The sequence below is a fragment of the Euprymna scolopes genome, chromosome 32 (genome assembly GCF_053919585.1).
Source record: "Euprymna scolopes isolate OS-2025 chromosome 32, ASM5391958v1, whole genome shotgun sequence".
Taxonomy (NCBI): domain Eukaryota; kingdom Metazoa; phylum Mollusca; class Cephalopoda; order Sepiida; family Sepiolidae; genus Euprymna; species Euprymna scolopes.
Genome location: NC_136513.1, coordinates 81,239,705 through 81,264,018, shown reverse-complemented (window position 1 = coordinate 81,264,018; position 24,314 = coordinate 81,239,705).

Genomic DNA, 24,314 nt, shown 5'->3' with positions numbered 1-24,314 from the left:
AATTAATAATGTCTGAAATTTACTGATTAAAACGAGTTAATAAAAAAGAATAAAAAAATGATGTAAAAGAAAATGTCCAATGTTATATGGGTTGTATTTTTTTTGTTCCGAGAGAAGCGATTATTATTTTCATTTAATCCAATGAAATTGAGATTTAAATGCGCCATTGATTTCATGGTGTAAAGGCTTCCCTGGTCGAGTTTGCAAATATTTCCCATAAAAATTGGTGGCACGGTAATAAATTATAAACATCAATTTCAGTTTATTGTGTTTGGATGACGAACATTTGTTCCTAATGTTTTTATTTTACGTGGTTTGCTTTCCATCTGTAGTTGAAGGAAAGCTGTCGCCTCCCTTTGGTTAATACCCATTAAAGCAGTTGTCATCTCAATAAAACGAGAAAGCAGAGACTCTCGCACAATGCATTCAAGCGAATCATATATTTCATTACATCATATGGAGCTTCTTCAAAAATCTTAGGTTGGGGGGGAATAGATCTTTCCCACTGCAAGAACATAGACACCTCGGTCGGAACGTTGTATTGAAAAGTCAGCGCCACAGAGGAAGAGCACTCTGACCTGAAAAAATGCCTTAGGAGCCCTATCGGTATTGCTCGGTAAAAGTGCCACAGCTGGTTAGGGATCTCCGAAACTAACCACTTCTCAAAGAGAGAAGGTAAAGGAGAGAATGATATAGGAACGGTATTACACCGCAATTAATAGGGAAGAGTTCATTACCGGAATGGTCTAATCTTGGTTGATTTTGGGGTCGAAGATAATAATCCCGTCTTCGGTGATCACGTCAAGTTTAGCAAGTCTACCTCCGTTATCACAATTCGGAAATAATGTCTCTAAGTTAAAGTGAGGATTCGAACCACACTTCCAGTAACTTATTGCTTCTTATTTCGTTGCTTTTGTGATGAACTAATGTTACGAATTTTTTTTATTCACTTTCTTTTCCTTCTTTGCTGTACGGGTTCGAGCCTGCCTGCCTATTACCACTTTTTTGCGCTCGCAACTCCCCCTCCCTTTTTTTGCTTAACCAACACCGTTACACACACCTACAGTTTCATTTCCGCCTTCGCGTCACGGGTTCGAGCCTCTCTGCCTACTACAACTTTTTTTTTGCACTACATACACCTACAACGTTAACTGTTGTGCTCATCGTCAAGCCAAAAGTGACGTAGGTTTAAATTAAGGATAGGCAATCGAAACGAGGGAATGACTTTCGAAAATATCGGCGAAAACAGCGACCCTTCCCTGTAGAAAAGTGCTCAGTTGAGGGTGAAGGAATTAATGTTTTTGGCCAATTATTCGTCGTCCGCTTCAAAATGATACCGATTTCGTCGAAAGTTTTTGCGAGACATACATACAGACATGATGATTGCAACGTCTTGTCAGACGATTGCCACTCCCTCAGACATTTAAAGTCCATGAGCCCTAACATTACTTTTATTTTTTTAGTGGTACCGCCGAATTCACACACTCAAGCAGACATGACACTGAAGACGGTCATTGCTATACATACATATATATATACGTACACATACACATACACATACACATACACACACATATATACATACACAATACATAATACATATACATACACAAATATATACGCATATATACACGCACATATACAAATACAAACTCACATATGCATATACACATATAAATACATACACATATATGCACATATACATACACATACATTTAACTACATATACATACATATCTATGCATTTGTACACAAACTTACACATATGCATATATACACATACATATAGATACATACACACACAAACATATATACATATAAACACACATAAATATATATACATATATATACATATACACATAGATACATATGCATACACATGTACATATATAAACATACGTACACATATACGTACATACACACATGGATACATATACTGATGGCAGATCAATTATTACATGCTTCTGGCATTTCAAGCCTACACGCGTCACAACTTTTCCATTGCAATAGGACTATTTTTTTATAGACAAATGCCTGAGGGAGTATCTATACAATGATGATGTTACAGAGATTTAGCTTTGTACGGCAGCTAAATCTCTCTCTCGGTTTAAAATGTTGAGATCCAGCAACAAGCAAGAGCAAGATAGTAAGCAACAAGTTAAACTGCAGACCAGCTTAAAGTAGGTACTGGTCTCCCGCTTTATGGTTTTTTAAATCAGCGATTTCCTTCTCCTAGAAAGGTTGCCTTCACCACGGCTTACAGGAGTCCTCTCCACTCCAGCACACACATACATACACACAAACACACACAGTGCTAGTTGGCCGTTGACCCCGAAAAAGGGTTCATTCGCCCTTTGGAAGGTCTTGTTTTTAATCCTTCAGGGAGACTAGCCACCCTCCTCACCAAACAAGTTTGGTGGGGGAACCAGTTTAGTCGCCGGTCACCCGACCATGAGGCAGGTAGTACTGGGTTACATGGTACCAGTAGCATATGATATGACTTGACTACAACATACATACACACATACATACATGCATACATACATGCATGCATACATACATTTAAACAGACAAGTGAGATTTATATTATAGAAGATGGTGTCTACAAAAACAATCTTACTACGAACAGAAATTATTTTAGACTGAAAATCGAATGACCAATGCGTGAAACAGTCTAAACGATGTAACGCTTCATTTGCTTATTTATTGCTACTATTACATATTTACAACCACAGTGTTTCATAATGAGCATGTTTCTTGCAATCTATAAATAAAAGTCAGCTCTGCGTTTTTTAGTTCGTACGAATGTATAGCTGTGTTTATCAATAAAATGACAAATCCTTTCTCTATAAAAACTATCGCACTTCCTTAGAAGACCGATATCTGGCGAAAAGAGATGAGAATTGGAGGCGACAGACTGATTCGTAGCGTGCGGGTCTCCTTGTGTCTCTGACTTTTGTTTGCTTGTTTTTATTACGATTGCATAACTCTGCGTATTCTGTTACGTTGTTCAGCATTGACGTTTCCACTTGCATCACATGTCAGGATCTTGGTCGCTTTTTCTCTCTCGCCATTTTTGGAATATCCGGCATCGCCCGGTAATTTTGTTATTTCAGTCCTCATTTTTGTTTATTGCGTCATATAGCTGGCCCGATTATTTAACACATATAAGAGCCACATGTCTTCGTAAGAGAGAGAAATAATCAATTGCAATAATTCGTAACATTAGTTTATCACAAAAGCAACGAAATCAGAAAACATATTAGCACATTGAGCCGATCTCTTTCTTTCTTTCTTTTATAATGTTCCATCTACAAGGGCAAAACTCAAGTTTTTTTTTACACTTTCCTACCTTATTTATAAATGATTTAGAATGTGTTCACCCTCTCCCATTTCTTATGACATTGTAATCATACTAACCCCTTTTCCCCTTCTTCTGTTTCTCGGTTCCTTCCTTTTCTCTTTTTATTTTACCTTCTCATTTTTCTGTTTTCCTCATTTGCCTATCTCTTTATCTTCTTTTTCTTTTTCCTTTTTAATTCTCCTTTTACCCTGATAAATCTTAACGCTCTCTTTCCCCCTATGGCTTTCTATATTGGGAGTTTTAAATGTCACTTAACCTATCACACCTCCGTTTCTTCATTTTAAATTTAACTCATATTTTTTTATAAAAAATACATTTTTCCTCGTCTATTGTAGGAGCAGTCTAGTAAAGACTAACATGTTATTTCTCCATATTCCATTTTAACTACTGGATATCAGTACAGCCAAGAAAGCAGGCAGTAAGGAAGAAAATACCAAAGTCTAGTTATTCGAGGTGGGGACTATTAGAATAGAAAGCTTTCTGGCATTTAGAGACATCAACAGTGAAGGGGTGAGATCTTATTGCTTAGCAGATTTGTTGGGGATATGTACGTCGAGGGGATACAAGTGAAACAAGTTCATCAGAACACATTCCATTAAAATATTTTAAAATAGGCACGGTGATGTTACATTGTGACGATAGGACAGGGGCTGGAGCTTAGTTGATAAAGTGGGACCGATTAAATTGACATTTCTCTTTTGAACTTTATCTAAGAGGGAGAGACTAGTGGTAGATGCACCAGCCAAGATGTGGCAACAATACTCCATGCATTAATGGCGGCCTTAAAAAGGTACAGGACACGCTCAGATGTGAGTAATCTTCTAGCTCGATAGAGGGAACCCACCTTCTCTGCAACAGACTTCTCTGTATCTGTTCCAGTTTATATTGCCCGCAAATGTTAGGCCGAGGAGTTTGAAGGTAGAATTCTCAGTTATGAGGCTATTTGTCATGGATATAGGTGTCTTGTAATTGTTAAAGGAGAGCAGCGTAGTTTTACTAGCATTAAATGTGAAAAAGAAAAGAAAATGGGAGAATACAATAGAAGAGGTTACTAATACGCTAAAAATCAGAAAACAAAATGTGCTAACAATGGAAATTATAAATGCAGCTTGCAAATAGAAAGCTAGAAAAAAACTTCTGTTTGATGCTCATGTGACAGAAGTGAAGGATCTAGTTATGGTTGATTAGGATCTATATCTAGGAAATAAAAAGGGGTTTAATTCTTAATAACACTTATAAGAGAGAGGGTGGCAGAGAAATTATTCTTCGAGAGATTGTCGAGTTGATGGAGAGGCAAAGGAGGCCACTGTTTTACTATGGGTGGTTGGAAAAATAGTCGACCTCGGTCATAGAAAGTGTAACCTATACCAAAATGGCTAAAAATGCTATCAGGCCGAAAACAAGAATCGGTCTAAATAAAGAGCACTAAATGGTTAATGACTAACCAAAGAAAATAAAAATTGAGAGGGGGCTGCCATTTTGCTTAGCCAGGCGGTGCGTAAAAATCTATGGAACGTTGCAAAACAAAAGTAGGATAGGGAGAAATGGTAAAAAACTATGTCATATATTTTTGGAAAAATGGTATTGGAGGAGTTTGGTCTTCGGAGAAAACGTCGGACACCTACTTATGAGCGATTATGAATGTTTTCAAATAGAAAAATGTTTGGATAGCAAAAAGAGATTATTAAAATGAATAAGGTATTTTAGAGAGATAACGTGTTAAAAATTTACAGAATGACTTTGAAAAATTTAGCACAAACAAGATCCAAATTAGACTTCGTAGCTTAGTGGGGGGGGCGCCCTTTTCTCTTCCCTGCAACCTCTTCCCCACAGAAGAGACGTTGCGAGCCTGTCCCAGCTTTTATTATTTTCATGGCAAGTGTTCATCTGAACTTCAATCTATGGTCCCCCTCGCCAAACTTGCACGAAAAGCACTCGTCTATCTGAAACCACTATCAATAATTTCCTACACGCTTTATCTGCGCCTAGACCTAAATGTAGATTCAATGAACAAAACTACTTTCTTAGACCTGCACGCATGTGGAACTTTCTTCCGATTGCCAACTTTCCAGCGGACTACAATCTGATTATCTTCAAGTCCAATGTAAACAAGTTCTTGATGAACCGTCCTCCTATAGTAATCCAATTTACAAAATACCCACTACTTATATTTACTACGCAATAAGCACATTGACTAATGTATACCCGTAATGGATAACCTCGAGTGGCCTCCGGGCCTTAAGAAGTGATGATTCCTTTGTAAAAAAATATGGAAATAAAACAAAGAGTGGTGACGTTAGATAACGAGCGGAGAGGAAAGATTGGTATATATACACGTAGTCAGTTAAAATTGGGGATAGCCGAGGTTGACAGACAGGGGACAGTAAACCATACCGAATTTAATAGCGGATGGATAATGTTCTCATAACCCCACGGAAATTGTTCAGTGGGCTACTAAAAGAGAAAAGCGTTGCAAATACAGGAGGAAAACGAATAACTGTGAAAATGGTAATAAACTGAGAGGCACATAAAGAAGTTGGCTGGCGTTACTGCTTCACATAAAAATAGTTTTCTTTCAGAGTCAGCAAGAAAAACGGAACCCGCAAACTAAGGTTAGTAGCCCATTACGGACCAACCATTATGTGCTTAATTGACAGAATTATCATGTTGTTGGACTGTCCAGAGTATAAGTATATTCCATTCAAAATTATTGACTGTTACGCTTACCCATATGTTATTGTCCTGTTAATGGACTCTGCTCAAATATGTTATAAACACACTCGCAACCATGAACAATTATGTTCAATCATAGGTCAGACGATAACAGAGAAAGTATAAATGTATATAACGTGCACATACATTATATAGACAATCACACCTATATATATATATATATATATATATATATATATATATATATATATATATATATATAACGGTATTATATATACAGCATTATAGTCGATCACAAAAACGTTAGGTATATACTCTTTATATATATACGCATATCTCCCCCTCTCTCTCTACATGTAGATATATCTATCTATCTATCTATCTATATATATATATATATATATATATATATATATATATAGAGAGAGAGAGAGAGAGAGAGAGAGAGAGAGAGAGAGAGAGAGAGAGAGAGATAAGGGTGTATTACGGATATAATCACCCTTTAAACAAAACATATATATCAAATAATGGACAGGAATCTACAAGTGATTCGAAGTTAACACGTCACAACGTGATATAATAACGGTGAAAAACTCATTCATCCGCGTCGATTGTTTCTAATGTTTATTTATTTATTGATATATTTTTATTGAATGTTCACCCCAAATAAGGCACGGTGCACACTTTACCGTAGTGGGCTCGTACATAACTTTCAGTGATATTTTATAGGGAATTGAATAAAAAAAATGTCTGTTTACATTACACTTGAACTTCTGCATGTCAGTAGACTCAGGGAAGCAGGAACCCGGAAGAGAATCCCAATGTTTAGCAATCTTAAGGAACATACGAATAGACATTGTGATTTCTACTTACTTACGTCGAGGGGACACAAGGGCGTGTAGATCGTCGGAGCACCTACTTTTAAAATATTTGTAAAACAGATAGAAAGATGTATGATTTTTTCGATAGGACAGATATTGAAGCCTACATTGCAGTCCAGGGCCTATTACAGTGTCGTCGCTGCTTTGAACTCTACTCAGGACCGAGAGACTAGTAGATGATGCACCAGCCCAAATGTGACAACAATACTCTATACATGGGCGAATTATGGCCTTGTAGAGGTGTAAGATACTTTCAGGAGTAAGTAACTTTGTCGAATCAGCCCCGGCAATAATCTAAATGTATCTGTTCCAATTCATATGACAGTGAACATTAATCTGGGGAGTTTGAGTGAATAACTTTAAGGTAACGCATCATTAGCCATAGCTATTCTTATATAGTCTTTTTGAGCACTTTTGAAAAAAATATTCATGTCGGAAGTTATTATCGAAGTTGCTGTTGAATTACATCCATTACTTGACAGTACTTCTTCGCCGTAATAGTGTCGCCTGAATTAAAAAAAAATAAGGATGGGACCGGTCGCAAAACACAAAACATTCAGCATGACCTTTTTTGGTGCAACTCTGGCTTCGGAGAGTGTCGTGTAGCTTCGTCAGCATCTAACCACTGAGCCGAGCGTCGCCGGTGTTCATAAAAGAATGCACTTTTCATCGGTCGTTCAGTTGCGTAAATGAAGGTAAGATGGGATTTTATAACGGCGTTTTATTTGGTGTCGTTCAATTCGTGAGACACCCATTTATTAAGTTTGTTTTTTGTCTTTATAATCTCTTTTAAGTAGTTGGAAATCGTCGTATACATTACGCCTAATTCAGAATCAATTCTCGTAGTTTTCTCTGACTAAGGCTCTTAATTAATCATTGTAAGCATCCGATGGCCAACCACTATACTTATCATCTTCAAAACATCCTTAGGCGCCACGAAATTTCTTAAACCACCATTGCGCTGTGCATTAAGTAGTGGTTCCTGGAGCAAACGCTTTGTTAATAGCGCGAGCTGTTTTAGCAGCTTTTCGACCCAGCTTGAATTGAAATATTTAAAAAATTCGCTTTTTTTCATCTTATATTCAACGTTCTGAAAAGAAATGGTTTAAAACGATTGTAATTTAACCGATTAGATAATGTGAAAAACGCTCTTTTCAACGATATATAAAGTAAAGGTATTATAAAAAAATTATTTGGAAATACATAATTTAAAATCAAAATTCAAAATCCCACAAGAACTTTTTTCTGATCCTAATAAAATCCAAAAAGAAATGTTCACTGGTTAACTCATAGCACGTGTCCTCTCTATATACATACTGCGACTAACCAACAAGCAACAACCGCGAAGGAGGAAAAGAATGGGGAAAAAACGTGACGTCTTTGCTGTTGCAGACATACATACATGCATACATACATACATTTAAACAGACAGATTAGATTTATATTGTAGATTCTATTAAATCTCGAGTTGTTCTCAATTCAATTACGAATTTCAAAGCGGAAGTTGGGGTTTAGCGTTCTGCAAACCCAACCGTAAAAGAAATCCGGCAGGAGTCGAATTAAAAGCTTTTCTATGGTGTGTTATGTCAAAATAGATGAGATTTTTCATATCTCAGGGAAAGATATTGTGCGTAAGACTGAGAGTTTAGGAAACTGAGCGGGATTGAGAGAGACTAGGGTGATGAAGTGTAAGGAAAAAAAGGAGAGAAGAAAAAAGTGGAAAAGAGGAGGGCATATATATACAGAGAGAGAGAGAGAGAGAGAGAGGAACGTTTTAAAAATGAAAAATACAATGTCAACTCTTAACTGTGAATTTTGTCAGGAAGTGCATGAAAACAAAAATGTGTAAGACAACCATTTCCAGGCTGGAAAAAAAAAGATCAGTGACATAAAATCGAGGAAATTAGTGCCCCGCTTGTGGTGGTTGTTAACCCCCCCCCCCCTCACAGCATGGTCAGGAGGTTATTTGGCCGTAAGCGGATGGATACACAGAAATTAGCAACCAAAATGCAATCCCACAATTCCCTTTCTTTTTCTCTTTCTCTATTTTCGTATGGACAACGTGGGGTAAAACGTACATTTTTGTCTCTCCGTTAATGAGCACTAGTTAAGGGTAGTTCGTTTTAAGGAACTAATTGTTTTATTGACTATATGCCATGTATATTTATATTGTAATATATATGTTGTAAAATAAAATAGTTAAGATTTTTACAATATACAATTACGTCTTGAGTTGTGTGTACCTGTATTGAATGTATGCCTTAAATTAAAGGAGATAAGCCTGAAAACGAAGAAGGTTCCAACCATGTCAAACCCTCAAAGTATAAGACGTCATTCCGAGAGAAGAAAAAGCCAGCTACACCCAACATCTCAGGTATGCTTTTTCTCTTCACCTAGTCAAGAAGACGTCTAATCGACAGATACTCATACGCGGATCGTTTCCAAGACATTTTATCTAACACGCGCCAATGACCGGCCTATAGGTTTACAATACGAGGTTGAATTAAATTATAAAATTTAAAAAAATCAAGTATCATAGTTCTAAATGTCTAAAGTAGAAAGATTCATTTTGAACGTACCTTGTCTTATCAAAGTAACTACTAGCACGGCACTTGGCATTGCCAGGCCATAAAGTACGCTTAAAAATGATATTTTAATTATTGCAAATTTTATATTTAATATTATATTGGGCCCAATAAATAGTAATGCTCGCCCTATAGTTTTACACAACAAATCAAATATTCATAACAGATGCATAAATCAAACTACGAGGAGTTGTGTATCATTTTCGAGCCGAGAGAAACAAAGCTTTTAAAATCAGTCTCTGTGTGGAAGCAGTATGAATGAGTCATTGTCAATGATGTAGAAGACTTGTAATTGAAGACGAATGTTAAATGTCTTTGTGTTCGTCACCCATTTCACGAAGTAAGGTTTAGAATTTTATAATCTCTTTTATTTCCCTCTTTCATGTGCTGTCTGTTTGTCTGTCTGCTTGTATTTCTGTCCATCTGTCTCTCTCTCTTTACTTCTTTCTCTCTCTCTCTCTCTCTCTCTCTCTTTGATGAATTTTTACCGAATAAAATCTCGGAGAAACTCTCAGCGAATGTCTCCTTGTGTCTTTAAGGAAAAATGCTTATTTCTATAACTAGAAAACTTGTAATATGTGACTTCGATGTTTGTTCACGTGCGTCACTCATTTTGTTAAGTTAGAAAGTAAAGTTAAGAATTAAATAATTAAATACTTATCTATATGAACACCAGTCTCTTACTTTCTCTTTTTCTCTTTAGTCGTTTTCCTATTAAAAAAATCTCGAAGAAAACTCCGAGAACGTCAACTTCTCTCTCTTTAATGGAATGGTCATTACTAGGGCTATGACAACAGCATATTCTTTTCATTGTTTTGACTCTGGAGTATATATCCGACACAGGTAGACACAGTTAATCAACCGAGAACCACATCACTCTATATAACAGCATATAAGATATCAACGGATACACACCCGAGAGTCAAAACAATGAAAAGAATACGCTGTTGTCATAGCCGTAGTCATTACTGGCAAACGGCGGCACTCTTCACGAATCGTCGCCATTGACTTTGGTTCTGCGCCATTCTGAGCAACTCAGCTATGCTAATATCCGCGACTTTCTTCACGTTGCCTGACATTCTTGTTTTTGATCTTCCACGTCCTTTTGTCAGGGATTGTGTCAAAGAGCAGATCTTTTGTTAGGCCGCATAATCAAGATGTCTTCTCCTTGCGCCCTCTTTATTCAAAGGAAGTAAGCTTACTTCTATAACTGCTTGATATTGGATGCGAAATGCCGAATGACATGCTGGTCGACGATTATCATGATCATTATTAATATTCGTAAAAATGGAATGCCAGAAAGAACGTTATCGTAATGAAATAAATACTTACGAACAAAATTATTTATGTTAAGATGTTTTAACAGGAGAGAATATAAAAAAACAAACAAAAAATTAAAAAGGTCTTTCAAGTTATCTCCTGATGTCCAGCTTATATGGTAATAAATGTACTTGAGTGAACATGTTATGTTAGGCTGTGTAAGGTGTTAACTTTGGTCAAAATCGCTTTTTCCTTCTTTCATTGGATTATTTTAATTATCGATTATCGATACTTATCGAAAACATTTCTATAAAATACTTAGCTAAGAAACTGCCAGACACATAAAGAACCTTCGTATGAAACTTCATAAAAATCGGACCAGCCGTTTCGAATGCATAGGGAACGAAGGTACACGTACAGCCACACACACACATACACGCACACACATACACATACACGCATACACATATACACACAAAGTTTCTGTTCTATTATTAGTTTTATCAATACCTGTTAGTAACACGTCTCTTCGATTTCAGCTCAACTACTTACATCTGGGATTCAAAGCCACTATTCGTCCATTCATGGACCGCTGCTGTTACACTTGGGCTACTACATCTACAACTAGTCTCCCGCTCCTAGAAGGGGTTCATAAAAGAGTCGCCAACGTACTAGGTCCTGCACAATCGACCAAACTTCAGCCTCTGTCTCACCACTGAAATGTTACATCCTTGTGTCTGTTTATAACTGTTTTAATGGAAAGTGTTTGGATGAACTCAAGACACTAGTACCCCCATCGATGTAAATAACTCTAACAAGCAGCAACATCTCACCTTTATAATGTAGAGTCGATAAAGCAAACCAGTTGTTCTAAACTAGTGTGTTGAGGTACAATTACTGCTGTGTCAGAAAAAGATAATAGCTAACGATGCCTCCGTTCAGTCTCGAAAGACAAAGGAGAAACCTTGTAGGGTACCTGTTCGTGTAATTGTGAGGCAAGGGTTACGCAATCCCAACCGCACTTCCGAATCGGCACTGTTTGAGCCCAGTGACAAGGAGAAGTTCAGGGCGACTGAAACAATGCCGAGATAAGCGGAGAGCAAATACAGCACGTTTCAAATAGTAACCCATTTAGTACTGACTAGGTTCAGCGTGTCTTAACTTCGGTAATCCAAGTTTGTTAATGCAATTTTATTTAATAAAGGCATTTGATTTCTTAATCAAGATGACATAGATTTATTAGTCAGCAATAGGGCTATGACAACAGCATATTCATTTCCTTGTTTTGATCCTTAAGTATGTATATATCCATTGATATCTTTTATGTTTTTATGTGGTGTGATGTGGTTCTTGGTTGATTGTGTCTAACTGTGTCGCATATATACTTGAGAGTCAAAACAATAGAAAAAATATACTGTTGTCATAGCCCTAATCATTAACTTTTTCTAATTTTGAGTTATGTGAAGAGGAAGAATTTCCAGTTATTATAGGCAAAGGGACCAACTTCGTACTTATTTGAACTGGGATTTTCAAACCTAAACAAGATTAAGAATATAATAAAAACGTGGAAGTTTTTAAAATATTGAAGAACATTTAAGATTGCCCATATCTTGCAGAAGTTGTTACAAAAAGACCACGGCCAATTGCCCCAATCAGATTCATCATTATTATTCTGTACGAGATATCGAATGTATGGATATGTTTATCCATATGAAAAAAAAATCCTTTTATACAATTAATATTTTTATTACTTTATTACAAAAATGCTTTATGGCAAGAACATACTTATTTTTCTAATAGGTGTGTTGCATAAATTAACACAAAACCTCAATAGTGTACAGCCATATAAAAAAGGTTTTACTCAACCAATAGTAAGCCTTGTCTACAACACTTTCTGTATAATATTACTAGCCTCGGTGCCTCGGTGCCCCGGCGTTGCCCGGGTGTATGAAGGTGTGTGTTGAGCAAAAAAAAAGTGGTAGTAGGCAGGCAACTCGAACCCATACTGCGAACGAGGAAAATAAAAAAAACGTGTCGCGTTAGCTGTTGCGCCCATCGCCAAACCGGAAGTGACGTAGGTTTTATTTAAGGATAGAAATCGAAAAGAGAGGATGATTGTCGAAAATTTCGGCGAAAAAAGCAACCCCTTCCTGTAGAAAAGTGTCTAGTTGGGGGTGAAGGGATTAATGTATTTGGCCAATTTTTCGATTCGTCCGAAAGGTCGAGCTTCAAAATGACATGGATCACGTGAAAATCAGTCGTTTCTGTCGAAAGGTGTTGCGAGACAAACAAACAAACATACATACATTTAAACAGACTCGTGAGATTTATATTATAGATGTCTTTCTATGTGTTTTAATTTTCTAATCGTTTTGTCTTTATGAGAATGCCAGACGTACACCCACTATTTTAGCTACTTCAGATAGAGCTGTTCATAATTCTAACCACTTCTTTGAATACAGCTGTTTGTATATCTCTTGCACTAATTTCACTGGGTATACTCGACAGGTAGTTTTGGAATTTTTTTCATGAGTCCGGTTGGGCCTATAATTACTGGAAACAATGTAAATCTTCTTAAGGCGTTGGTATTTTTTTATTTTCTCTGTTAAGACCTTTTTTTTTTTACACAGTGATCACCACTTATCAAGGCCGGAAGCCACTCAGGGATAAGGGTTATTGCAAGTACATTACGTTAGTGAGGAGATTTGCTGAAATGTTTACTTAAGGGGGCGGTTCATTAGGAATTTGTTAACATTGAACTTGAAGACAACCAAGTTGTAGTCACGAGGGAAGCAGGCAGACGGAACAGAGTTCCACAGGCGTGCAGTTCTAAGAAAGAAGCTTTGTTCATGGAATCTGCGTTTTGATTTAGGCACAGATATAGAGTGGGGGAAATTTTTCACAGTGGATTCAGCTAGACGGGTGTTTTTCGTGAAAGATTGGCGAGGGGGGACCAGAGATTGGAGTTCAGACGAGCATCTGCCATGGAAATAACGATAAAACAAGGACAGGCTCGCAATGTCTCTTCTGTGGGAGAGAGGTTGCAGGGTAGAGAAAAGGGCATCCCCCACTAAGCCACGAAGTCTATTTTGTACTCTGTCAAGGCAGGATAGGCTGTTTTTAGCAGTTCCTGCCCAGATATGGCAACAATATTCCATCCTTGGACGTACTTGGCTTTTATATAGATATAGATTGGAACCTTTACTTTAACTAGGGTTAGTGTTATGAAGGGACAGACTCCAGTAAGAAAGAAGGCAAACTAGATAAGTTTGAAAATGAGATTTGGAAAAGGTTAGAATCGAAACCAGTAAAAAAAGTTACAAAAGAATACATATTGAAATCCTAGGAATGCAGAACGATTGTCATTGTTCGTGCAAATAGCTAAATATCATTTATGTCAGAAATAGATATTTAATTTAGGAAGTCAGTCGATTGGTCATTCTTTTAGAAATAACTGGGTGTCGATTAAAAGAACGAACAATACGAGTTTTAGAAATAATGATTAACAAATAGCACAATTCAAATTGGGAATTCTTTGTTTACCAAAAGTCTCTTTAAACATACATAGGTAAAATCCATACGAATAAATTTCACGTGGAACAGCAGGCTTCTGACGTCATTAAGAATGGAAATTCTCAATACATTGAGACAGGGTTCGAAGTTAGAGTCAATCTATCAGAGCCATAGACAATCAGTTAGTAGACGAGATTCGGACAGCGACTTAGTCAGACCTGATATCCTCTTAGAGGCGAGATGGGGGGGAGGAGATCATATAGTCGTAATGACTTGAATTCCTGGTCATCATCAATCATCCAGCTGGTATGAACAAAGAAACATCACATATTTGTAAACTTGACTCGTCGTCGTCGTCGTCATTACAACTGAAAGGTTGTCCTAGATATAACTTGAAACAAAAGGGTGACCCCAAAAAACGGGCCCGTTCTCTAATTAGGCCCCGTTTTGTAGTGTGTTGTCCGAATGAAATGAAACTTTGGTCATAACTAGTTTATTATGTTCAAAACATCACATCAACACACTAGGATCTTTGGCCTTTTTTTTCTCCGTTCTACAGCATATGTTCTAGATGGCCTCTATTTAGCTTTTTTTGCGGGCTTTCGGGAGTGTGGAGCCACCCTTTAATTGGCATTGCTCCACGGTCCACTCTTACCCGGAGTGGTAGTACCTGCTATGGTCCCAACTATGGGTTAAATAGAAACTAACTTGAAAAAAAATAAACAAATATATTCTATTAAATAAATGTTATTCAAAAATCACTGAATTCCGCATTAAATAACCTAAAAAGGGTTGATATGCCGTAAAAAAACAACCAACCAATAACAACTGAAAGGTAAATGCGTTTTATTTATCGTCTTGTAAACGAACATTTGTATAACCCCCTTCAAGTAATAATGTGTCCCCTCCGCCGTCAAAAGTAATGATTCTCCCACTCTGCTGTACAAGAACTGCATTACACATTCCCCTCCTTCAACAATGAATTCGCATCTCCTATGTGTTATAAATATGAACTGTGTGTGTATAATGTATAGAAATGACATTTTTATTCCTGTTCTGAGTCGCCCGTTGTATGTGTCTTCAATATGTACCCCCGCTGCATAACATTACTTATCTTTTCATATCTCAGCTCTGTTAAGGCCAGCATCATTAGGGACACTTGTTTTACTTGCGTTGCTTTTTTTCTCCCTTTTGTCCGATATCGCTATATCAAGCTTAACAGCTATGTTTTCAAGATACGTAGCTGTACGAATGTTATAATAATAATAATGGATGGCGTATGACATTTCTAATATTTCTTTTTGGCAATTTTGAATTCTTCATTGTCGGACATGTTTAGTCTATCTCCTTCCACTTGAACTGACTAGAAACTCTGATCTGTCCTCGGAAGACATGTTGTAATTTCTATATAATACCATTCGATGCCTGTTTTTTTCTAGCGCATTGTGTCTAGTGAACTAACGTTTGAACCAATTCTCAATTACCTAGATGTTAATGATCTATTACCGTTTGCTGTCAGGTTATCCTGACATGTACTCTATATAACCCTCGTCAAAATTTATACTAGTTAACATAATTTTTACTTGCTGGCGTATGGTCGCAATAATGACAGTTTAATGAGCCTTATTACTTCCTCGCCTAAATTTATATCAGTTAACATAATCTTTACTGTCTGGAGAATGGTCGCAATAATTACAGTTTAATTAGCCTTATTAGTTACGTAGTGGCTGATGATAAATTAAAAACAGTTGTTTTTCGTAATACTGGGTGAGTCACGGAAAACACATGTTTTTAGAACGATCCTTTCTCTCCTTAAGTAAGTTGCAGCTATAAACATTTAAATCATATATATATACTAGTGTACATAACCAGAAATATATAAAAATGGGTTTATTTATGCTTTAGTCTGCAAGTTTTCCCCACGCATTTAAATATATAACATAAATATTATTAGCCATGTCAATTGTTTGGAAATAATTCCCCTGAGTTTTATTTTTTACAATTTATCAGGTTTATTGATGGCTGCTTTCGGAAGTATATCAGCGCCAGGCTTTTCGCGTTCAATCGGAGTGATGCACTTTTTAACAAAAGACACAATTAAAAAAGAAAATAATCAAAATTTCTTTTTTTTTCAAATTCTAAGCAAATCTCATTAGAGAAAAAATACCTGCAAGCCAGGGCCTCGTTTTCATAGGACTTTGTTGCTATTACTTTCTAGGGAAATCGTACTGATTTATCGATACGTTTCTTGAAAAGCTGTTACATAGGAATGTGAACCAGCTACCCGAGTGTTAAACACGATATAAAATGATAACACACCCCGTTTAAATCCAGCAGCATATATTCTGTTGGCTATCTCGCTTGACGGGTCTTATTTTCGAGTTACCGGTCTTGTTAATGGTAGGAAATTTGGCGCTGAAATTGTACGCTTTACGAAATAAGTAAAAAATACTTTTTTTTATTATTATTATAAAAACTATCAGGATCCGTGAAAAGTCCAGGGAATGATTAAAATGTTTTGATAAAGGAGATGTTTTTCTGGGTAGCACAAAAAATAGTATTTTTACACAGAAACCGCAATAAGCAGAAAATATGAGTTTATTAATATTTCTAGAGTATCTTTTGTCAGACAATGTTCTTTTTGCCCTGTTTCTTTCGAATGTTCCTTTCTCCTAACATTTCTCTTACTTCTTTTTCCGCTGCAATTCGAAATTACTACGAATCCTTTCTTACATCATTACAAAAATGATCATATATTATTATTATTATTATTATTATTATTCTTCCTATTATTATTATTATTATTATTATTATTGTGATTATTTTATTATAATTATTATGATTATTATTATTATTATTATTATTATTATTATTATGATCATTATTATTATTATGATTATTATTACTATGATTATTATTATTATTATTTTATTATTATTACTATTATGATTATTATTATTATGATTATTATTATTATTATGATCATTATGATTATTATTATTATTATTATGATGATTATTATTATTATTATTATTATTATTATGTTTATTATTATTATGATGATTATTATGATTATGATTATGATTATTATTATTATTATTATTATTATTATTATTATTATTATTATTATTATATTAGAAAACGAGTCTCTTTTTTACAAAGAAGTTTATCGCTCAAAGCTTTATTTGGAATTGTTCAAAGCATAATGTACGGAAGAACTATGGAAACACCAAGCAAGATATTATATAGATATTATATAGATAGAATAGCATTTTAAGAAATCGAAATGTCGAGCTGGTAAAAATGCACCCGCCAACATAGGTATTGTGATAATGACAAATTATTGCAACGTTTGTCAAAAGGAGCAGAGAGCGGAGAAAGTTTGGGAAGACGCTTTGTCACTCGGACTCCAGGGAAAATTTCTATTTATTATCAGTGAGCAATTACTGCGTGGGACATTCATTTCACCGAGCATTATGTAAACGTCTGCAATTCGAACACGAAAACAAATTGTATACACATAAATTAGAGACAATATTTGAAAACGAAAAATCATAAAATACTCCGCGTGATGGAGGTACAAACAGATAAACGTGTTCAAGTAATGAGATCGAACGTAATATTAGTCAAGAGGATAAAAGAAATGACAAAGCAAATTTCGCCGTCCCTGTAGTTCATCAGGTGAAGAACAAAGAGACAGAAAAACGAAACAAATAAACAGTTCGTAGAACGCAAAGGCATATGAAATATGAAAAGTATCACTTTAATCCCAATAATCCTTGAAGTACCAGGGACATACCCAATAAACCGGAATAACAACTAGATGAAGTTGGAATCAAAGAGGAGATTGAGACCAGCCAACCAGCTGTAATGCTATAAGCTCAAAATATTAAGGGAAATCATGTAATTCGGAAACTAACTTACATAACCGAACTGCAAGCACTTGTAATCTCTCGACGTAAATACACCCAACAAGCGGCTAAATCACAACTTTTGGTGACTATCTCTACGGCATCCCAGCATGCAATTATTCGGGACCGACGTATACGGTCTCTAAAATCTAACTGAATTATCTCTCTCCTCCGTGATGACGAAACAACAGAGAAAGAGAAGAGAGAGGGGGAGAGAGATGGACAGATTCATAATAAAAACAAACGTTGCCATTGTTTTACATATCTTGGGATTAGCCTTGTAAGTTTGACCCTTTTTACATGGCTAATCCAGATGCTTTGACACGGCTGGGATTTTATAAATATCTGTCACCCTGAGCCGAGCTGACGTGCGCTGACATTCCGAGACGAAAACGGCACCGACTTGATTTCACAACTCCCACCTCTGAGAACAATGAAATAGAGATATTGTTTTACATATCATTGTGTTGGCCATGTAAGTTTAACCCTTTGCACATGGCAACCCCGATTGCTTTTTTTTTTTTTACACAGTGATCACCACTTATCAAGGCCCGGAAGCCACTCAGGGATAAGGGTTATTGCAAGTACATTACGTTAGTGTGGAGATTTGATGAAGTGTTTACTTAAGGGGGCGGTTCATTAGGAATTTGTTAACATTGAACTTGAAGACATCCAAGTTGTAGTCCGGTGGGAAGCAGGCAGACGGAACAGAGTTCCACAGGCGTGCAGTTCTAAGAAAGAAGCTTTGTTCATGAAATCTACGTTTTGATTTAGGCACAGATAAAGAGTGGGGGAAATTTTTCACAGTGGATTCAGCTAGACGGGTGTTTTTCGTGAAAGATTGGCGAGGGGGGACCAGGGATTGGAGTTCAGACGAGCACCTGCCATGGAAATAACGATAAAACAAGGATAGGCTCGCAACGTCTCTTCTGTGGGAGAGAGATTGCAGGGTAGAGAAAAGGGCACCTCCCACTAAGCCACGAAGTCTATTTTGTACTCTGTCAAAGCAGGATAGGCTGTTTTTAGCAGCTCCTGCCCAGATATGGCAACAGTATTCCATCCTTGCTTTGATGCTACTGGATTTTTATAAATATCTGTCCAGCTGAATCCAGCTGGCATGCACTAACATTTCGAGACGAAAACGGTATCTACTTAATTTTACAACCCTCACCCCGAGGACAATGCAATACGGGTATAAGTCCTAAATATGAAAAACTCAAGAGCTCACCCCAAACGGAATCTTTATTATTGTGTTGTACTGTTTGATATCAACTAACTTCTATAAATCTTCGCAGCTATTAGATTTAGTTCAATATCTATTTTGGGATTGGTCTGCTGAAACTGTAAAACAATGGTGGTTTACTCCTAGTTAGGCTATGTTAGGTTTTACTATCCTATACTTTATTATATTGCGTTTTTATTAGTACCCCGCAACAACGTATGTTATGGTTTCAGTCAAATTGTCGCTTTGTGTTTTGTGTACAGTTTCGCTCTAATCGCTTGACCAAGCGTCACTAAACCAGATAAAAATATCGGTAATGGTTTAACTAAGAACTTTTTTAATTTTGGCAGAGATACATAAATTGTTATGATCACAGAAATAGTTACAGTTGTGTCGATACTTTCGGTTCTCCTCATGATAGCGATTTGCTATGTGATCCATATTGTAGCTAATGAAGTCCTTCATCTTAGAAGATTTGGAATTTTATATCTGGTCAACATCGAAATATTGACGACATTTAAACTTCAATAGTTTGCAAATTTTAGGCCTGGATCTCAAGCCCCGTTGGAACAGTAAACATTATGCAAATTTTCAACTTTATCAGATCAATAGTGTTTGAGTTATCGAAGTTTCCGGTGCATATCTCCGAGAATATTTCATCATGCATATTAAAAAAGTGCACGTCATGATTCTGGAGCCATAACTGTCACTAATCACTACCCAATAACGTAGTAAGTGCAACAATAATCATGGTCTATGGTTTAGCCTGTTATTTCAAAAATATCTTCATCGGGTTACTCATAACATTAATTAAATGAATCCGAAAACTATATGAAGTATTTTACCTAAGGTAGTTCATAAAGTAAAGGTGGTATTTTGGTGATTGGTGAAGTGAAGTGATTGCCAATGGTGGAATAATTAAAGAAATACCTCTTGTTTTATTTCAATTTATTATAATATTGTTCTAGCTGAGGATGGGGCATTCGTCCGGATGCCAGACATTCACTCGCTATCTCATATATTCCCACTGCACGGAATTCCCAACGCAGCCCTTTTATGTAATCCACGAAGGTAGCCTGTACATGATTCGTCAGTCATGTCAGAGAAGAAATTCTAAACCATGCGCAATTGTGTTTACAGTGTTGACCGCACTGAGACGTGGACCTTCAACCTCCAGAAAGGTGTCAATTGCAACTTGATTTTAACAAGTTCTCTACTTGCCAAGCTACGAGTCTGTGTAGTTTCCCGAGTTCGACAAGGTACACTTGAAGTATGTTGAAGGTTTTACTAACGGAAACGTTGCGATAATAACATTAAAGATGAAAACAGTAGTCCGATAAAATCAAAATAATACGAATTATCAATCCTTATCTAAAAAAAAAATCAGAAAAGCCACATCTTTTCATATTAATTGACGTATTTAAGGAATAGGCGTTCGTGTCCGTTCAGTTTTTGGCTGTGTATTTTCTAGAAATAGTCTATCCTTTCAAACCGAAGCAAATCGAGTTTATTTGATGGATGGGATTTAAGACGCAACTGACATCGAGTTAAGCTAACCAAATAAGTTTTGAAATAAATGCATCCTCCTCGTGTTTATTAATGGTCGATTTGACCTTTTGCTGATCTTGTTTCATAATACGATCTATTTGCAAATTCTTTTTTGCTTCCTATCGTTTACTTTCTAAAATAGACGAAAATACTGCAGAGATATGATCTCATATTTTCGATATTTTCACATACGTCAGCCATCTTTGAAATGGCGCGAAAACATAATCCTAAATCATTACCACAACGCCATGTTTGTTTATAATCAACTATTTTATATGAAAAAACAATTCATTAAACTTTTTTTTCTTTCTAAATCTATGAGAAAGTTTTAATGCTTTGATTTTTTTACAAAGCCGTGACTACATATCAAGGCCCGAAGGCCATTCGAGTACATATTGTAGTCATTGGAACAATGACGTAGTAATCATTAGTTGTGGAAATTCGATATAAGTTTATTTACAAGGACGGTTCAATAAGAAATTGTTTACATTAGACTTGAATACGATAATATTGAAGTCAGCTGGAATAAAGACCAGCGAAACAGACTTGAACAAAAAAGCATTTCTGTGGAAGAAGCTTTGTTCATAGAATACACGTTTAGATTTATGCACTGAAGTTTTTATAGTGGTTTTGGCTAGACGATTTCTTTTTAAAGATTAGCCATAGATAAGAGGCTCGGTCGAGTACTTTCTATGAAAATAACTATAGAGCAGATACCGCTCGCAACGTTTCTTCTGTGAGAAAAAAAGTTGCAGGGAAGAGAAATGGGTATCTTTTATTAGATTATGAAGTCAGTTGTAAATTCTTTTAAAGGCAGGAAAAGATGCTCCGAGCAGTTCCTGTCCAAATGCGGCAACTGTACTCTATCCTAGGACGTAATTGGCTCTTATACAGGTAGAGAAATGCATCGGAAGTAAGATATCTACTGGAGCGATAGAATGATCCACCCATTTTTCAAGCACCCTGAGCAACGGATTTGATGTATGTGCTCCATTTCAGATCAGGAGTTAAAATCAGACCAAGAAGCTCTTCAAAACATGGAGCATCGTCAAGACGAGAGCCGTTCATTTCAATAAGATCAAGATGTGGGCCAGGGCGTTGATGATGGAAAGGGGTGAAGCTTGGATTTAGAAGCATTAAAATTAATCAGAGACTTTTCCCCCATTGCACCACGCGTTCAATATCAGAGGTGAGAGATGTTGGTCATTTACGGCCTTTCAAGGGTTAAAAATATTTTTGATACGTTTATGTTCATCTTTTTGTATGGATAAAATTACTAATAAACCGATCATTATGAGATTTGAAACATAGTTCATTAGCGTAAATGCTCGTAATGTGGACTATATCTTTTTTCAAGAGTTGCAAAATCGATAAGCTCTTCGGAGAACCTCACGTTCATCCGATATATGTGACAATGTAACAACACGTATTAGATATGAATTAATACATATTTCTAAAGATTTCAGTTACGTTACAGTATTAAAGAGTTTTAGGGATGACGATTATGTTTAAAAAAAAATTAATATTTCTGATTTGCATTGAAATATTTTCTGATATTGATTAGACATCTATTAAGCAAGATTCTCTAAATTTCAACTTCTTAAAAAAAATTTCTAATATTTCTTAGAATCCAAATTACGTAATCGATTTGAATCAAAACTTAAATGAGGATTACAGACACTTGCTTAAGTTGTCAGGCAAAAATAGAAGAAAATATGCCCATTCAATGTCATGTAGTTTAGTGGACCTTCGCCTCGAATTCACCTTTGACAGGTAAGGTGTCACTCAAATTCTACCATTCAAACAGGTTCTTTCACTCTGAAACATTAGCAAGATAAAAACAGTTTAAAAAACAGCAAATACTAAAAACATATACCAAATTTGACCCAGGGAGACACAAATCTTCTAATAGTTATTAAAATTGAAATGTACCTCACACGTACTAATATAACACCGAGTTTCATCTATTTAAATTAAATTTTCTTGATGTTATTTCCGTTGTTGTTTAGTTTTAATTCGTTGAAATAATAAAATAACCCCTCCTATGTTTCCACCTACAAACGGTGCAGAAAAAAATACAGTTCCATCCAACTAGTCCCGCTTATAAAATTTCTACTTGACGCACTGTTATTATTTTACATTCAAATTTTTTATGAAAAACACCCATCTAGCTTAAGCCAGTGTCAAAGATTTTCCCCACTCTCTATCTGTGCCTAAATCAAAACGTGGATTCCATAGATACAGCTTCTTTCTTAGAATAGCACGCCAGTGGAACTCTGTTCCGCCTGCCTGTTTCTCACCTGACTACAACTTGGATGTCTTCAAATCCAACGTAAACAAATTCCTGATTAACCGCCCCCTTAAGTAGACACTTTATGAAATCTCAACACTAACGTACAATGTACTGTACATGCAATAAGCCTTATCCCTGAGTGGCTTCCGGGCCTTGATAAGTGGTGACCTTTTTGTAAAAAAAAAAAAAGAAAAAAAAGAAGTTTCACGACAATAAATATTTTTATGATTTGGATTTGGCGGACTACTGTCTTCAAATTCAGTGTTATTTTCACGACGTTTTAATCAATGAAACAATCGATTTTTTTAGGTGTATCTTATCGCAAACGATTATCGATCTGTCGAAATAAGAAATCTGCACGGAATGGTCCACGATGTAGTCGAACAAGTATTTAGCAGATTCAGTCGTAAATTACATTTCTTGAAGGGTTACTACTGAAAACGACCGAAAATGAAAATACATTTTTTACACAGGAATCACCATTCATCAAGGCCCGGAGGAGGTTTAGTGGATATACATTAGTCAATGTGATTATAGCGTAGTAAACATTAGTAGGGTTTTTTTAGGGGGGCGGTTCATCAAGAACTTGTTTACATTGGACTTGAAGACTGTAGTTAACTTGAAAGCAGGCAATCGGTAGAAAGTTCCACACGTGTGCAGTTCTAAGAAAGAAGCTTTGTTCTAGAATCTGCATTTAGATTTAGGCACAGATAAAGAGTGTGGGAAATTATTGATAGTGGTTTTGGCTAGATGAGTGTTTTTCGTGACAGTTTGGCGAGGGGGGGCATAGATTGAAGCTCAGCTGAAAACTTGCCGTGAAAATAACGATAAAGCAGAGACAGGCTTGCAAATCTCTTTTGTGTTAAAGAGGTTACAGGAGAAGAGAAAGGGAATCCCTCCCCACTAACCCACGAAGTATATTTTGTACGGATTATATAAAACTTCTACACAATCATGGCTGACTAGACGAGAACATGCTATTCCCGCGGATTACATAGAGGGTTCCGTACGAAATTCCCTGCAGATTTCCGAGTTCGACAAAAAAAATTCCTTAATTCAGGAAG